Genomic DNA, 14,982 nt, shown 5'->3' on the forward strand with positions numbered 1-14,982 from the left:
TAGTATCTGATGGAACAAATTTCAACATCTCAGTTTTTAGTGTAAATAAAGACCTCCTAATTATAAATTTCTATGATGTTTACATGGAGTATAGTGAACTTTTAAAAGAAAAATACATTTTCTTTATATATTTGCACATTTGAGCTGGTTAACTTTGTCCCTGCATGAGACCATCAGAATACATGCACTTTATAAAATTACAAGGAGACAGAATAACTGGCTCTTCAAAAGGAAGAATTTTAAATGTGTCTATACACAGTACTGAAGGTAAGTGCTGGTCAGTCATTTCATCTCCCTACAATTTTTTGATTTTTGAATGAATTTTTCTGAATGTGCAATTTATGTCAGACATACGTATGTAACTATTGACAATTATGGTTTTTGAATACACATAACCATACAACTGGCACAAAAACAACATCTTTTAGTGCAATTATAAACTGCAATAGCAGCTTCTACAAATGGTGTTTTTAAATTTGAGACATTGAACAAGTTACTGGGCTATAACCTACAAGGTTGTTTGACTCTGAGTTCGTAGTTAATCTTTTTTTCTATGATATTATGAAAGGATGAATAGATTACTACTTACCAAATAGAGAAGACATTGAGTTAAAAACAGGAACAACAAAAAGAGTGAGTTTATTAAAAAACTAGAAACCCACCTCGATTGCGAAAAAAGCAGCTACTATTAACCTAGGTTTCGGCGTAGATAACTACACCTTCTTCAGAACAATAAAACTCATAAGTGCCTAAGAAGACCTTTGTCAATGATTAAAAGAACACCATAGCTATATATTTATAAACGAAAAAAAGGAAAACACAAACAGTACATATGTACAAAGTCAAAACCACTACTTAACTTAATGGTGTAAGTTACGTAGGGGTTTTGACTTTGTACTTATGTACTGTTTGTGTTTTCCTTTTTTTCGTTTGTAAATATATAGCTATGGTGTTCTTTTAATCATTGACAAAGGTCTTCTTAGGCACTTGTGAGTTTTATTGTTCTGAAGAAGGTGTAGTTATCTACGCCGAAACCTAGGTTAACACTAGGTCATTTTTTCGCAATCGAGGTGGGTTTCTAGTTTTTTAATATATTAACCAACGATTACTGATGCGCTGTGATGTTGAAGGTTCTTAAAAAGAGTGAGCTTTTGACCGAAAGGCCTTCCTCTGCAGTAGAGAACATACACACTTTTGCACAACTCGTACACAAATGACCACTCTGTGTGGCTGCAGCCTCAGTGACCAGAGAGAGTGGTCATGTGTGTGTGTGTGTGTGTGTGTGTGTGTGTGTGTGTGTGTGTGTGTATGTGTGTGTGTTTTCTACTTCGGAAGAATGGAAGAAGGCCTTTTGGCCAAAAGGTTGAATGTACAGCAGTCTTTTTGTTGTACCTGTCTGTGACTCAACACCCCGTCTATAACATGTGTAGCAATCCCTCCTTTTCATAATATTGTCATTATCCTAGCCCCTATTTTCCATGCTCATTTCTCGCTGTAGTAAATATACAGTTGCATGCTCATATACGAGTTTTCATCAGTATTAATTGCAAACTCTTTTAATGTCAAGATTACTGGAATATGAAAAGGTGTTGTTAGAACATCTGTCATGCTGGCAATGACTTGGAATATTCCGCTGGCAATAATAGGAAGGACAAAAAATAGTCTTCTTCTTTTCCTTCTTCTTCTCCACTTAAAGTATTATGCCTTCCTCCATTGTGGTGCCCACCCCTTCCTCGGCCATCCCAGATTCTTTTGGTTTCTACTGGATTATAGTTTGTGACTTATTTAAGCTAGTCTGCTGCAATTTATTATGTTAACTTGTTCACTCCATTTTTTTCTGTTGCCTTCAGTTTTGCTTCCTAAATTAAATATCTTTAATTCCTTCCTAATGTCACTGTTTCTTAATCTGTCTGCTCTGGTAAAACCTTCCACAGCCCTAAGAAATCTGATTTCAGCTGCCTGGATCTTACTGTCTTCTTGTTTGTAAATGACCCATCACTCACTCTGTAGAACAATGTGAGGGTAGACATTGCTTTATAAAACTTCATTCATGATATTCATTGTTCCACGCTTTGTCATGTATCAAAGATATGAATCTAATTTGAAGAACTACACTACTGGCCGTTAAAATTGCTACACCATGAAGATGACGTGCTATAGATGCGAAATTTAACCAACAGGAAGAAGATGCTGTGATATGCAAATGATTAGCTTTTCAGAGCATTCACACAACGGTGGCGACACCTACAATGTGCTGACATGACGAAAGTTTCCCACCGATTTCTCACACACAAACAACAGTCGACCAGCGTTGCCTGGTGAAACATTGTTGTGATGCCTCGTGTAAGGAGGAGAAATGCATTCTATCATGTTTCCGACTTTGTTAAAGGTCAGATTGTAGCCTTTCGCAATTGCGGTTTATCGTATCGTGACATTGCTGCTCACGTTGGTCGAGATCCAATGACTGTTAGCAGAATATGGAATCAAAGGGTTCAGGAGGGTAATATGGACTGCCGTGCTGGATCCCAACAGCCTCATATCACTAGCAGTCGAGATGACAGGCATCTCATCCACATGGCTGTAATGGATCGTGCAGCCACGTCTCAATCCCTGAGTCAACAGATGGGGACGTTTGCAAGACAACAACCATCTGCACGAACAGTTTGATGATGTTTGCAGCAGCATGGACTATCAGCTCGGAGACCATGGCCACGGTTACCCTTGATGCTGCATCACAGACAGGAGCACCTGCAATGGTGTACTCAACGACGAACCTGGGTGCACGAATGGCAAAACGTAATTTTTTCGGATGAATCCAGGTTCTGTATTCATCGCCATACTGGTGTATCACCCGGCGTGATTTGTATGGGGTGCCATTGGTTACATGTCTCAGTCACCTCTTGTTCACACTGACGGCACTTTGAACAGTGGACATTACATTTCAGATGTGTGACCCATGGCTCTACCCTTTATTTGATCCCAGCGAAACCCTACATTTCAGCAGGATAATGCATGACTGCATGTTGCAGGTCCTGTACGGGCCTTTCTGGATGCAGAAAATGTTCGACTGCTGCCCTGGCCAGTACATTCTCCACATCTGTAACCAATTGAAAACGTTTGGACAATGGTGGCTGAGCAACTGGCTCGTCACAATACACCAGTCACTACTCTTGATGAACTGTGGTAGTGTGTTGCAGCTGCGTGGGCAGCTATACCTGTACACCCCATCCAAGCTCTGTTTAACACAATGCCCAGGCATATTAAGGCCATTATTCTAGTATAATATATTTGTCCAATGAATACCCGTTTATCTGCATTTCTTCTTGGTGTAATGATTTTAATGGCCAGTAGTGTATGTTATGAAAAGTGTGACAAATATTATGTTTGAACTGGAGAAAAAACAGCAAAATAAATCATCAAACATAAAAGAAAAGTGTTTAGTCATTTATAAATTAAAAACCACACCAACTTCTGAAAAGTTTTGATAAATGAATTTTAACCCTGGGACCATTGAAACTATCAATTTTTTTTATGATTATCATCAGTAAACCATTGTGAAAATATTGTTTATATTTGGGTGCATCAAACATGATCATTGAGTTGTAGACTGAAATACTAATAAATATTCTGTTTTTCAGTGAATGTTATGATTAAATTTCACACTATATAAAAGTTTGGATGATGACCAGAAAGAACAGTGCAGCTGAGATGAAGCTTGTGGAAAACTGCAACTGGGCCACATTGTTGAAAACAGTCAGGGATCTGGACTGGAACTTGATGAAAAAAATATGTTATTATAAGTGGTGTAGTATATTTCTAATTAGTTTTTTGATTGCAGAAAATAAAATGTAACTTTTTCAACATGATGAAAACAAAGAGAAAAATTTAGAGGACATGGGTCATGGGGGTTAATGCTGGATCAGTCTTTAGAACATTCAGAAGGATCAAAGAAATTAGATACAACTGAAATGTTCAGAATGCTTTTGTTGCAAATTAAAGAGGGCAATGCTTCCATCAGTGAATAATTTAGGTTGCTAATGGAGGGAAATAATAAAAGACTTAGCAGAACTGAAAACTAACTTGAAGTTTATAATGAAAACATCTCTAACTTAAAAATGAGGCACTGAAAGAGGACTTAGTGATGCAACAGTTAGGAGCATTATTAATAACGACAGTGAAAACAATTTTGAGCGTTGAAGGAGAAAATTCAATGGAAATTGCCAACGATGCCCTTGTGGTGTAAGATGAAAATTCACACACTAAGAAAATTATAGGAACAAACAAGGCAGTGTGGTTTCAGTTGCCTGAGACTACAGTCATGTGTGTGTGTGTGTGTGTGTGTGTGTGTGTGTGGTCTATTTTCGATGAAGGCAATTATAACAAATTCAGATTTATTTTAAGCTCAAAATCGTAAAGTTTAGAAAAATTTAAGAAGATAACTTGACAGAAGGTATATTTAAATAAGTGCTAGGAGTTATCAGACTATTACATTGAAAATGCTTGTAACATAAGCGAGAACAGTTTCATGATGTTACCTCAGTCTAGTCATGACAAACTTCTGCCTAATTTAACTGACATTGGAAGTTATTATTATTATTATTATTATTATTGTAAATGTTTAAGACTGTTGTAAAGTTCATTATAGGGTAAAACATACAAAATCAGAGTTGCTGGTAATGTGATTACTTGCAAAGTTTCAAACAAATGTGCTAAACAGAAAATGAAGTTTGTATGAAGACAACGTTGCACCAAAATTTTGTGTATATATGTGAAAAAATTGTCATATGCATAGAGATTTTCATTAGTAGAAACAGATGCAGAAGTCAGTGATGATGAGGATGAGCTGCAGTATTACTTTTGATTTTCATCTTCTCATATTGCAGATTTTGTTCTGCTCATCTGTCTACCTTTACACATGCTCTTTGACTGTCTCAATAGGTTAAGTGTCTTTTCAGCTAGAAGTTAAGATGTCTAGTGCTAAGTGCAATCTCACAATATTTCTACTGTCTGGTTAATGAGGAAATTTATTGTGACTCTCTTTTGTTGAGAAGAGATGAAATTATTTACACATTGATTGAAAATCTTGTACCATAAAACAAGATTTTTTTGTTTTTACATATTTTGCCCTATCTGAAGCTAGGAAAGTTTAAATAATGAAATATCTCTTCCAGTTGAAGATGACTATGTTGTGTTGATGAACTACTATTGGGGAGGATTGAGGATATTTGACAATTAAAGGAAAAAAGACTACATTTTGGGGAAAATTGCTATTTTGAAGAAGTTTTGATATTGGTCCTGAAGTAACTTGCTCGCTGTTTACACATTAAATGTATCTGGATCTGTTTCAGTGTATAGAAATTATTGAATTCTGGCCATGTTTAGAAAACTACTGAACATGTACCCATAGAATCTGTTTTGTTATATCATAAAAGGTGAGATGTGAGATATAACTGTATTTTGCTTTAACATTATTGGTGTAGTCAGTTGTTAATTATGATTATTCTGGAAACATCTAAAGATTTATCATGAGACCTCGATGTGGACCGAAACCTTAGAGTTACAGTTTTGTACACACATACATTAATCCTTGTTCCACTGGTCACGGATACGACATTTCATAATGACGTGGAAGTGTCACTTTAACATAACTTAGGCAAAATCATTAATCCCCCCCCCCAAACACACACACAGTTATTACTTCATATCTCAAAACTCATCTATTGAGTAGAAGGTGTTGTCATTCTGAAATTCTTTTAATTTGCTTTTAAATGTTGGTTGGCCTTCTGTTACACTTTTAATATTATTTGGCAAATGACTAAAGATTTTTGTGGCAGCATAATTCACACCTTTCTGAGCCAAGGTGAAATTTATTCCAGAATAGTGAATTTCATCATTTCTTCTAGTGTTGTAGCTATGCACTTCGCTGTTATTTTTTAATTGGGATTGGTTATTAATGACTAATTTCATAAGTGAATATATGTATTGTGAAGGTACTGTGAATATCCCAAGTTCCTTAAATAAATGTCTGCAAGGTGATCTTGGGTGGGCTCCTACTGTTATTCTGATTACACACTTTTGTGCAATGAATACTTTCTCTCTTAATATCAAATTGCCACAAAATATGAAGCCATATGAAAGCAATGAATGAAAACGGGCATAGTAAGCTAATTTACTGATATGTTTATTGGCAAAATTTTCAGTAACCCTAATAGCATAAGTAGCTGCACCTAACCATTTCAGCAGATCATCAATGTGTTCCTTCCAATTCAATTTCTCATCAATGCACACACGAATAAATTTTGAGTATTCTGCCTTAGCAACAGACTTCCATTCATAGTCTATATTTATCAATGGTGTTATACCATTTACATCTACATCTACATGACTACTCTGCAATTTACATTTAAGTGCTTGGCAGAGTGTTCATTGAACCACAATCATACTATCTCTCTACCATTCCACTCCCGAACAGCGCGCAGGAAAAACGAACACCTAAACCTTTCTGTTCGAGCTCTGATTTCTCTTAGTTTATTTCGATGATCATTCTTACCTATGTAGGTTGGGCTCAACAAAATATTTTCACATTCGGAAGAGAAAGTTGGTGACTGAAATTTCGTAAATAGATCTCGCCGTGACGAAAAATGTCTTTGCTTTAATGACTTCCATCCCAACTCGTGTATCATATCTGCCACACTCTCTCCCCTGTTACGTGATAATACAAAACGAGCTGCCCTTTTTTTTTGCACCCTTTTGATGTTCTCCGTCAATCCCACCTGGTAAGGATCCCACACCGCGCAGCAATATTCTAACAGAGGACGAACGAGTGTAGTGTAAGCTGTCTCTTTAGTGGACTTGTTGCATCTTCAAAGTTTCCTGCCAATGAAACACAACCTTTGGCTCACCTTCCCCGCAATATTATCTATGTGGTCTTTCCAACTGAAGTTGTTCATGATTTTAACACCCAGATACTTAATTGAATTGACAGCCTTGAGAATTGTACTATTTATCGAGTAATCGAATTCCAACGGATTTCTTTTGGAACTCATGTGGATCATCTCACACTTTTCGTTATTTAGCATCAACCTGCCACACCATGTAGCAATCTTTTCTAAATAGCTTTGCAACTGATACTGGTCTTCGGATGACCTTACTAGACAGTAAATTACAGCATCATCTGTGAACAACCTAAGAGAACTGCTCAGATTGTCACCCAGGTCATTTATATAGATGAGGAACAGCATAGGTCCCAGGACGCTTCCCTGGGGAACACCTGATATCACTTCAGTTTTACTCGATGATTTGCCGTCTATTACTACGAACTGCGACCTTCCTGACAGGAAATCACGAATCCAGTCGCACAACTGAGATGATACCCCATATGCCCACAGCTTGATTGGAAGTCACTTGTGAGGAACGGTGTCAAAAGCTTTCCGGAAATCCAGAAATACGGAATCAACCTGAGATCCCCTGTCGATAGCGGCCATTACTTTGTGCGAATAAAGAGCTAGCTGCGTTGCACAAGAACGATGTTTTCTGAAACCATGCTGATTACGTATCAATAGATCGTTCCCTTTGAGGTGATTCATAATGTTTGAATAAAGTATATACTCCAAAACCCTACTGCAAACCGACGTCAATGATATAGGTCTGTAGTTCGATGGATTACTCCTACTACCCTTCTTAAACACTGGTGCGACCTGTGCAATTTTCCATTCTGTAGGTACAGATCTATCGGTGAGCGAGTGGTTGTATATGATTGCTAAGTAGGGAGCTATTGTATCAGCGTAATCTGAAAGGAACCTAATTGGTATACAATCTGGATCTGAAGACTTGCCCGTATCAAGCGATTTGAGTTGCTTTGCAACCCCTAAGGTATCTACTTCTAAGAAACTCATGCTAGCAGCTGTTCGTGTTTCAAATTCTGGAATATTCCATTTGTCTTCCCTGGTGAAGGAATTTCGGAAAACTGCGTTCAATAACTCCGCTTTAGCGGCACAGTCGTCGGTAACAGTACCATTGGCACTGCGCAGCGAAGGTATTGATTGCATCTTGCCGCTTGTGTACTTTACATACGACCAGAATTTCTTCGGATTTTCTACCAAATTTTGAGACAATGTTTCGTTTTGTAACCTATTAAAGGCGTCTCGCATTGAAGTCTGTGTCAAATTTCATGCGTCTGTAAATTTTAGCCAATCTTCGGGATTTTCCGTTGCCTCTGCAACAGCGTTCGGACGTATTTTGTGTATCATGGGGGACCAGTTCCATCTCTTACCAATTTATGAGGTATGAATCTCTCAATTGCTGTTGCTACTATATCTTTGAGTTTGAGCCACATCTCGTCTACATTTGCATAGTTAGTTCGGAAGGAATGGAGATTGTCACTTAGGAAGGCTTCTAGTGACACTTTATCCGCTTTTTAAATAAAATTATTTTGCGTTTGTTTCTGGTGGATTTGGAAGAAACGGTATTGAGCCTAGCTACAACGACCTTGTGATCACTAATCCCTGTATCAGTCATGATGCTCTCTATTAGCTGTGGATTGTTTGTGGCTAAGAGATCAAGTGTGTTTTCGCAATCATTTGCAATTCACGTGTGTTCGTGGACTAACTGCTTGAAATAATTTTCGGAGAAAGCATTTAGGACAATCTCGGAAGATGTCTGCCTACCACCGGTTTTGAACAAGTATTTTTGCCAACATATCGAGGGAAGGTTGAAGTCCCCACCAACTATAACCGTATGAGTGGGGTATTTATTTGTTACGAGACTCAAAATTTCTCTGAACTGTTCAGCAACTATATCATCAGAGTCTGGGGGTCGGTAGAAGGAGCCAATTATTAACTTAGTTTGGCTGTTAAGTATAACCTCCACCCATAGCAATTCGCACGGAGTATCTACTTCGACTTCACTACAAGATAAACCACTACTGACAGACACAAACACTCCACCACCAATTCTGCCTAATCTATCTTTCCTGAACACCATCTGAGACTTCATAAAAACTTCTGCAGAACTTATTTCAGGCTTTAGCCAGCTTTCTGTACCTATAACGATTTCAGCTTCTGTGCTTTCTATTAGCGCTTGTAGCTCAGGGACTTTCCCAGCACAACTACAACAATTTACAACTACAATTCTGATTGTTCCTTGATCCAAGCACGTCCTGTATTTGCCATGCACCCTTTGAGATAGCAGCCCACCCCGTACTTTCCCAAGGCCTCCTAACCTAAAAAATTAAAGAATTGTATAAACTGTGTTTTCTCAAAATTTAGTGAGAGTCCATTTGCAGAGAACCACTTAATAATATTCTGAGAGACATTATTTGCAATTTCCTCAGCTGATTATTGCTTCTTGGGTGTGATTACTATACTTGTATCATCAGCAAAAAGAACTAGCTCTGCATCTTCATTCTGTACAACCCACCCATCATTTTGCATGACAATGCGCGGGCGCATAGAGCGCAAGCTGTGGCTGCTCTGTTTGGTTGATGGGACTGGGAAGTACTGTACCATCCACCATACTCCCCAAACTTAAGTCCTTGTGACTTTGATTTGATTCAGAAAATGTAGGAACCACTTCATGACATTTGCTTCAGAACTGTTACAGAAATTCAACAGGCAGTAGACCGCTCCATTCGCACGATCGACGGAACTGGCTCTGCTAACAGTATACTATGTCTTCCCCATCACTGGACACACAATGCTGGTGACTACTTTGAGGGAAAGTAACAGGTGCAAACATGTGACTCTTTTGTTTTGGTTGTGAATAAGCAGTTGCCACTATTTAAGTTCCAACCTTCCGAAAAGGAGATTGTATGAGTACTCCAAGCAAAATAGTAATCCTGACTTAATTGGATATTTCAAAAAAATACAGAAGAATGCTAACTCGAGTTACTTCAAAAGCAAAAAATAGAAAATGACAAAATATTGTGTAAGTTCAAGAATAAAACTAAAGCAACCTGACAAGTTATAAGGGAAGAAATGGGCACCAGGCCAGTTAATCACAGTAATATAGAGCTTATTGTGAATAAAGTAAACTAACCAACCTCAAAAATGTGACTGGTGCTTTCAACAATTATTTCTCTAATATAGCACAGCAGTCAATAAATACACACCTTGACAAACAGCCAGTCAGTCACTCAGATCAAAGAATTCATACAAACACATTTTTCATGTATCAAGCAACACCTGAGGAACTGTCAAGAATCCTGTAAGAATTACCTAGTAAATGTTCAGTGGTTGTTGACTAGATACCAAATTTAGCACAACATTTATTGTGGAACCACTAACAGACATAGTAAATTCATCTTTTGAGAGTGGTGTGTTGCAAATAATCTAAAAACTGCAAAAGTAACACCTTTGTATGAGAAGGGTGCAAAAAGTGATATTGTTAACTATAGTCCAAATGAAGTATTAAAAGCAGTGGATGATAAGCAACATGTATCTAGGATATTTATGGATCTAAGTAGAGCCTTTGATGTTACTGATCATGGCATTCTCTTGCATAAATTAGGTAATTATGGAATTACCAGTCAGTCTGAAAGGTGGCTCCAGTTGTACCTCAGTAATAATCAGCAGATTACAGAAATAAAACACAAAGATAGTGAAACACAAAAAATTTCTTGTTTTTACAGCTGTAAATAAATGACTCAGCAAGTAAAATACATGATGGATGTACTGTACTATTTGCAGATGACACTAATATTCTAATTAAATCACAGAATGAGGAAAATCTGCAGGAGGCTGCAATATCAGTTATGCATACCTCAAGGTACTGGTTCAGGACCAATAGGTTCATCATAAATTCTGAAAAAACTGTGGCAGTTAACTTCCACATCACACAAAACCCACAAACTTTGTTTTCACTATTGAAGCAAAAATGTGTCGAATGTCATTCATTTATATAACCATTTGCCTTTGTAACTAAAATGCATACCAATATTAAATGCATATGTCATATGCAAAAGTGCTCCCAAAAACATTTGCCACCAATAAGCTGTTCACCCGACACACTATTGACTTATGTTAGCAAAAAAGACAAAACAAATAGTGCCAAACGAGACAGCGTGCACAGCAAAGGTAGGGAGAAAATTGGTATGCTCTGAACAGCACATACATGTAAAATTGCATGCAGACAGCCAAGGCCAAAATATAGCCACTGAATTTCAGCGCACAAGCAGTCAGAATCTTAATTGTACAACAAACCCAGGAGCAAAATTCAGTGCTGCTACATCAATGACTCAGGAACAAAATTTCTTCGCTGAGCGAAAAGGACTTCCTGGCAGGATCAAATGATGTTACAAGGAGTGAAAAAAGCATATTTTAATCTCATTAAAAAGAAAATAATGAGCTGAGAGAAACAAACGTTATTGTTTTTTCAGAGAATTATCCTGTGTAAACGAAGATATCGAAAGTGCAGATACAGAAATGCAAATATTTGCAGGTGGTTTAAAATATAACATTTGTGAACATAAGCAATTTTGGGAAAAGATTGCACACAACACACAGTTTTCACCTAAATAAACTTGAAAAAACTTTTGTAGTAACAAAAATTTTAGATGTAGTAAATAAAATCTCAAATGTGCAATGTGATGATACAAGAGTCATACCTCTCATGGACAAGAAGTGCATATTATCTGGAGACTCAAATGGAAAATCTGCTGTCAGCAAAGCTGCAATCCTCCAAGACAAATGTGAGCTTTTGCTAATGCAAGTGAAAACCCCAAATGCAAGCAGCTCACAGAACAGCACAGTAGTTGTGGAAGAGCAAACACCAGAAATAAGTGAAGCAGCAGCAACATGATCATCAGAAGCAGTAGCAGTAGCAGCAGCAGCAGCAACAACAACAACACTACTAGTAGTAGCAGCAGAACCAACAACAACTGGAGCAGCAATGCAAAACACCTTACGTCGAAGCCATAGGCAAAATACATCTCTTCCATTCAATGACAATTTTTTATGGTTTCAAGCCAGGAAAAAAATAAAACTGTGCAAAATCAGTCTGCCAACTCACAGATGATTCACCGTAATATCTTATTTCTAAACTCACAGGTAGAGTACAGAAGTATGAATATGGTTCTTTTTCATCAACATGTGCTATCACTAGCTAGTAAAATAATTGAAATCCAAATCTTCTTAGAAAACAAATTAAAAACTACCTCATTATCATGTTTCACAAAACTTTGGCTTGATGAGGACAAGTTATGTAGTGTCCCTCCATAACTTTGTGCAAGGTTGTTATTTCTGTAAAAAATTCTTAAACTTGGTGGAAATTGTACATTTGTAAGAAATCATACAAACTTCATAAATATAAAATTTGTTGTTGAAATAATGAACGAAAAAGCTGTAGAGCTATCAGGAGTTGGGATTGTCGACACTAAACTAGCCATTATTTGTTTATACAGAGCTGCAACTGGTGACATAAGTATCTTCCTAAAACTTTCGGAATATTCACTTAATAGGCTAACACAAAGAAACAAAAGAGTTATTTTACATTGTGATTTTAATATTGACTTTGCAAAGAACATCAAAGAAAATAATGAATTTCTGAATCCCTTGAAAACTTTTAACATCAAATCTACTGTGGAAACAACAACTCGTATCAAGAAGACCTCGTCCACCACCATTGATCAGATATTTGTAAATATAGAAATGAACTTACAATAGAAACACTAAACATGTGCTTTGGGGGTCACACAGTTGAATAACTCTGAGTACAGAAACTGAACTGCAATTTGAACACTGCCTAACTACCACCAGTAGAAACTACAGTAATGAAAATATAAATCACTTTCTCCATTACCTGAACAAAGAAAACTGGAAAGAGATTTATAACTGCAAACACACAGATGAAAAATATAAAAACTTCATCAGTAATTTCTCCTACTATTTTGAATTGTGCTTCCCTCCAACACAGAGGAAAATATACACAAGGAAAACAAAAAATAAATGGATCACTTCTGGGATTCTGGTATCCTCAAACAAAAAAAGATTACTACACAGATTTCCAAACAGCTCACGTCACCAGAATTTGATACTTATTACAAAACCTATAAAAAGTTCTTCAAAGATGCTGCCTAATGGAAAAGTCAGCTGTGATAACTGAACCTACAAAAATTGCAAATAAATTTAATTCGTACTTTACACAGATAGCTGAATATCTTATAAATCGAATCCAAATGTACTCCCAGAAATCAGTCCATTTGTACTTTAAATAATAAATCTATTTTACTATATCCTACCAATGATAAGGAAATGCTTGCTACAATCAAAGAACTGAAGCCCAAATTCTCTGTTGCTAGTGACAATAACCCTGACTACATCTTGAAGAAATGTGCTTCCCTCATACCCAGGCCACCTGTCGACATCTGTAACTGTTCTCTATCAGAAGGGGCGTTCCCAGAAAAATTGAAGAGAGAAAGAGTAGAACCTCTGCTCAAGAAAGGGATAAAAACAGAAGTATCAAATTATAGGCCTATTTCTATACTATCTGGTTTTTCCAAAATAATTGAAAAATCTATTATAAAAGATTGATCAATTTCATAGAAAAATAATTACTTCTCAAATACATAAAAAGGATTCTGAAAATTTAAATCTACTGAGACTGCTATTTTTGCATTCCTAAATGAAACCTTACATTCAATAGACAGCAAAGAGCATATCTCATCCATATTTCTAGACCTCTCTAAACCATTTGATGTCATAAATCACACCTTTTTTAAGAAAATTGAATCTGTAGGTATTATCTGCCCAGCTTGTGAATGGATAAAATCATATCTCCAAAATAGAAACCAAGTGGTTGAGGTAGCTATCCAAGAAGGGAGCAAGAGAAAGTCCTACCACTCAGAAAAGCAGAGCATTAAGTACAGTGTACCACAAGGCTTTATTCTATGTCCAATTCTGTTTCTATCTGTTTCTACTCTTTGTGAATGACTTGGAATCGACCAGTCCATACCATAATTACATAAACCTCACAGATGACACAAATCTGATAATAAAAGAAAGGACAAGAGAAGAATAACTGATAGCGATTAAAAAGTGTACCACCCACATTACAGACTGGTTTTCTGGAAACAGTTAAGTAATAAACACAGAAAAAAGTCACAATGAACTTACACAAAGTGCAAAATAAATGTCCACTAACACGAGACATAGAGTTGTTTACCAGAATCCTTGAAAACTAAGAGCTCTACAAAATTTCTCGGAATATGGATCCAACATGCAAAATACATTATAAATAAATTGAATATCATTTGGTATACTATCAAAATTCTTTCTGGTTGCACATCAAAAGAGACACTAAGAAGTGTATACTTTGCCCAGGAACTCCAATATGGCATAATGTTTTGGGGAAATGCATCTGCCAGCAAAACTTATTTTATGTGCCAAAAGAGAATTGTAAGAGCCATAGAAAATGCTGCCTCAAGAATCTCATGCAACCCCTTATTTAAGAAACTTCACATCCTTCCACTACCATGTTTATATATCTTACAAGTAATAATATTTATTTGGAAAATCTTAGAAAATAGCAACAATCTTATATCAACTAACGAGAGTATCCACCTGTATAACACAAGGAGAAAGCAGGATATGCATGTTCCACATGCATACACAACACTAAAACAGAATGTGTTACTCCAAACAGGATACAGACAATACAATAAGCCACCTAATAACATTAAAACAATAAAAGACATGTCAACATTTAAAACAGTTGTCCATAAATACTTATTGCAAAATTGGTGTTATACTATAGATGAATATCTTGAAACATAAAAATTTGTTCCCAAATATTAAGAAAAGAATGAATAAAATGTTACTCAAAAGTTTTACATAAAAAAAACTGATTGAACAGGGTGCTCCATTGGTCGTGACCAGGCCAAATATCTCACAAAATAAGTGTAAAACAAAAAAACAACAAAGAATGAAACTTGTCTAGCTTGAAGGGGGAAACCAGATGGCGCTATGGTTGGCCCACTAGATGGCACTA

At 36.6% G+C, this 14,982-nt stretch overlaps 1 protein-coding gene across 1 annotated transcript in view; it reads right to left on the minus strand.

Moving 5' to 3' along the window:
* LOC126247391 (parathyroid hormone/parathyroid hormone-related peptide receptor-like) overlaps positions 1-14,982 on the minus strand; it is a 931,061-nt gene that overhangs the window by 143,928 nt on the left and 772,151 nt on the right. The window lies entirely within an intron of this gene.

The sequence above is a fragment of the Schistocerca nitens genome, chromosome 1 (assembly GCF_023898315.1).
Source record: "Schistocerca nitens isolate TAMUIC-IGC-003100 chromosome 1, iqSchNite1.1, whole genome shotgun sequence".
Classification (NCBI taxonomy): Eukaryota; Metazoa; Arthropoda; class Insecta; order Orthoptera; family Acrididae; genus Schistocerca; species Schistocerca nitens.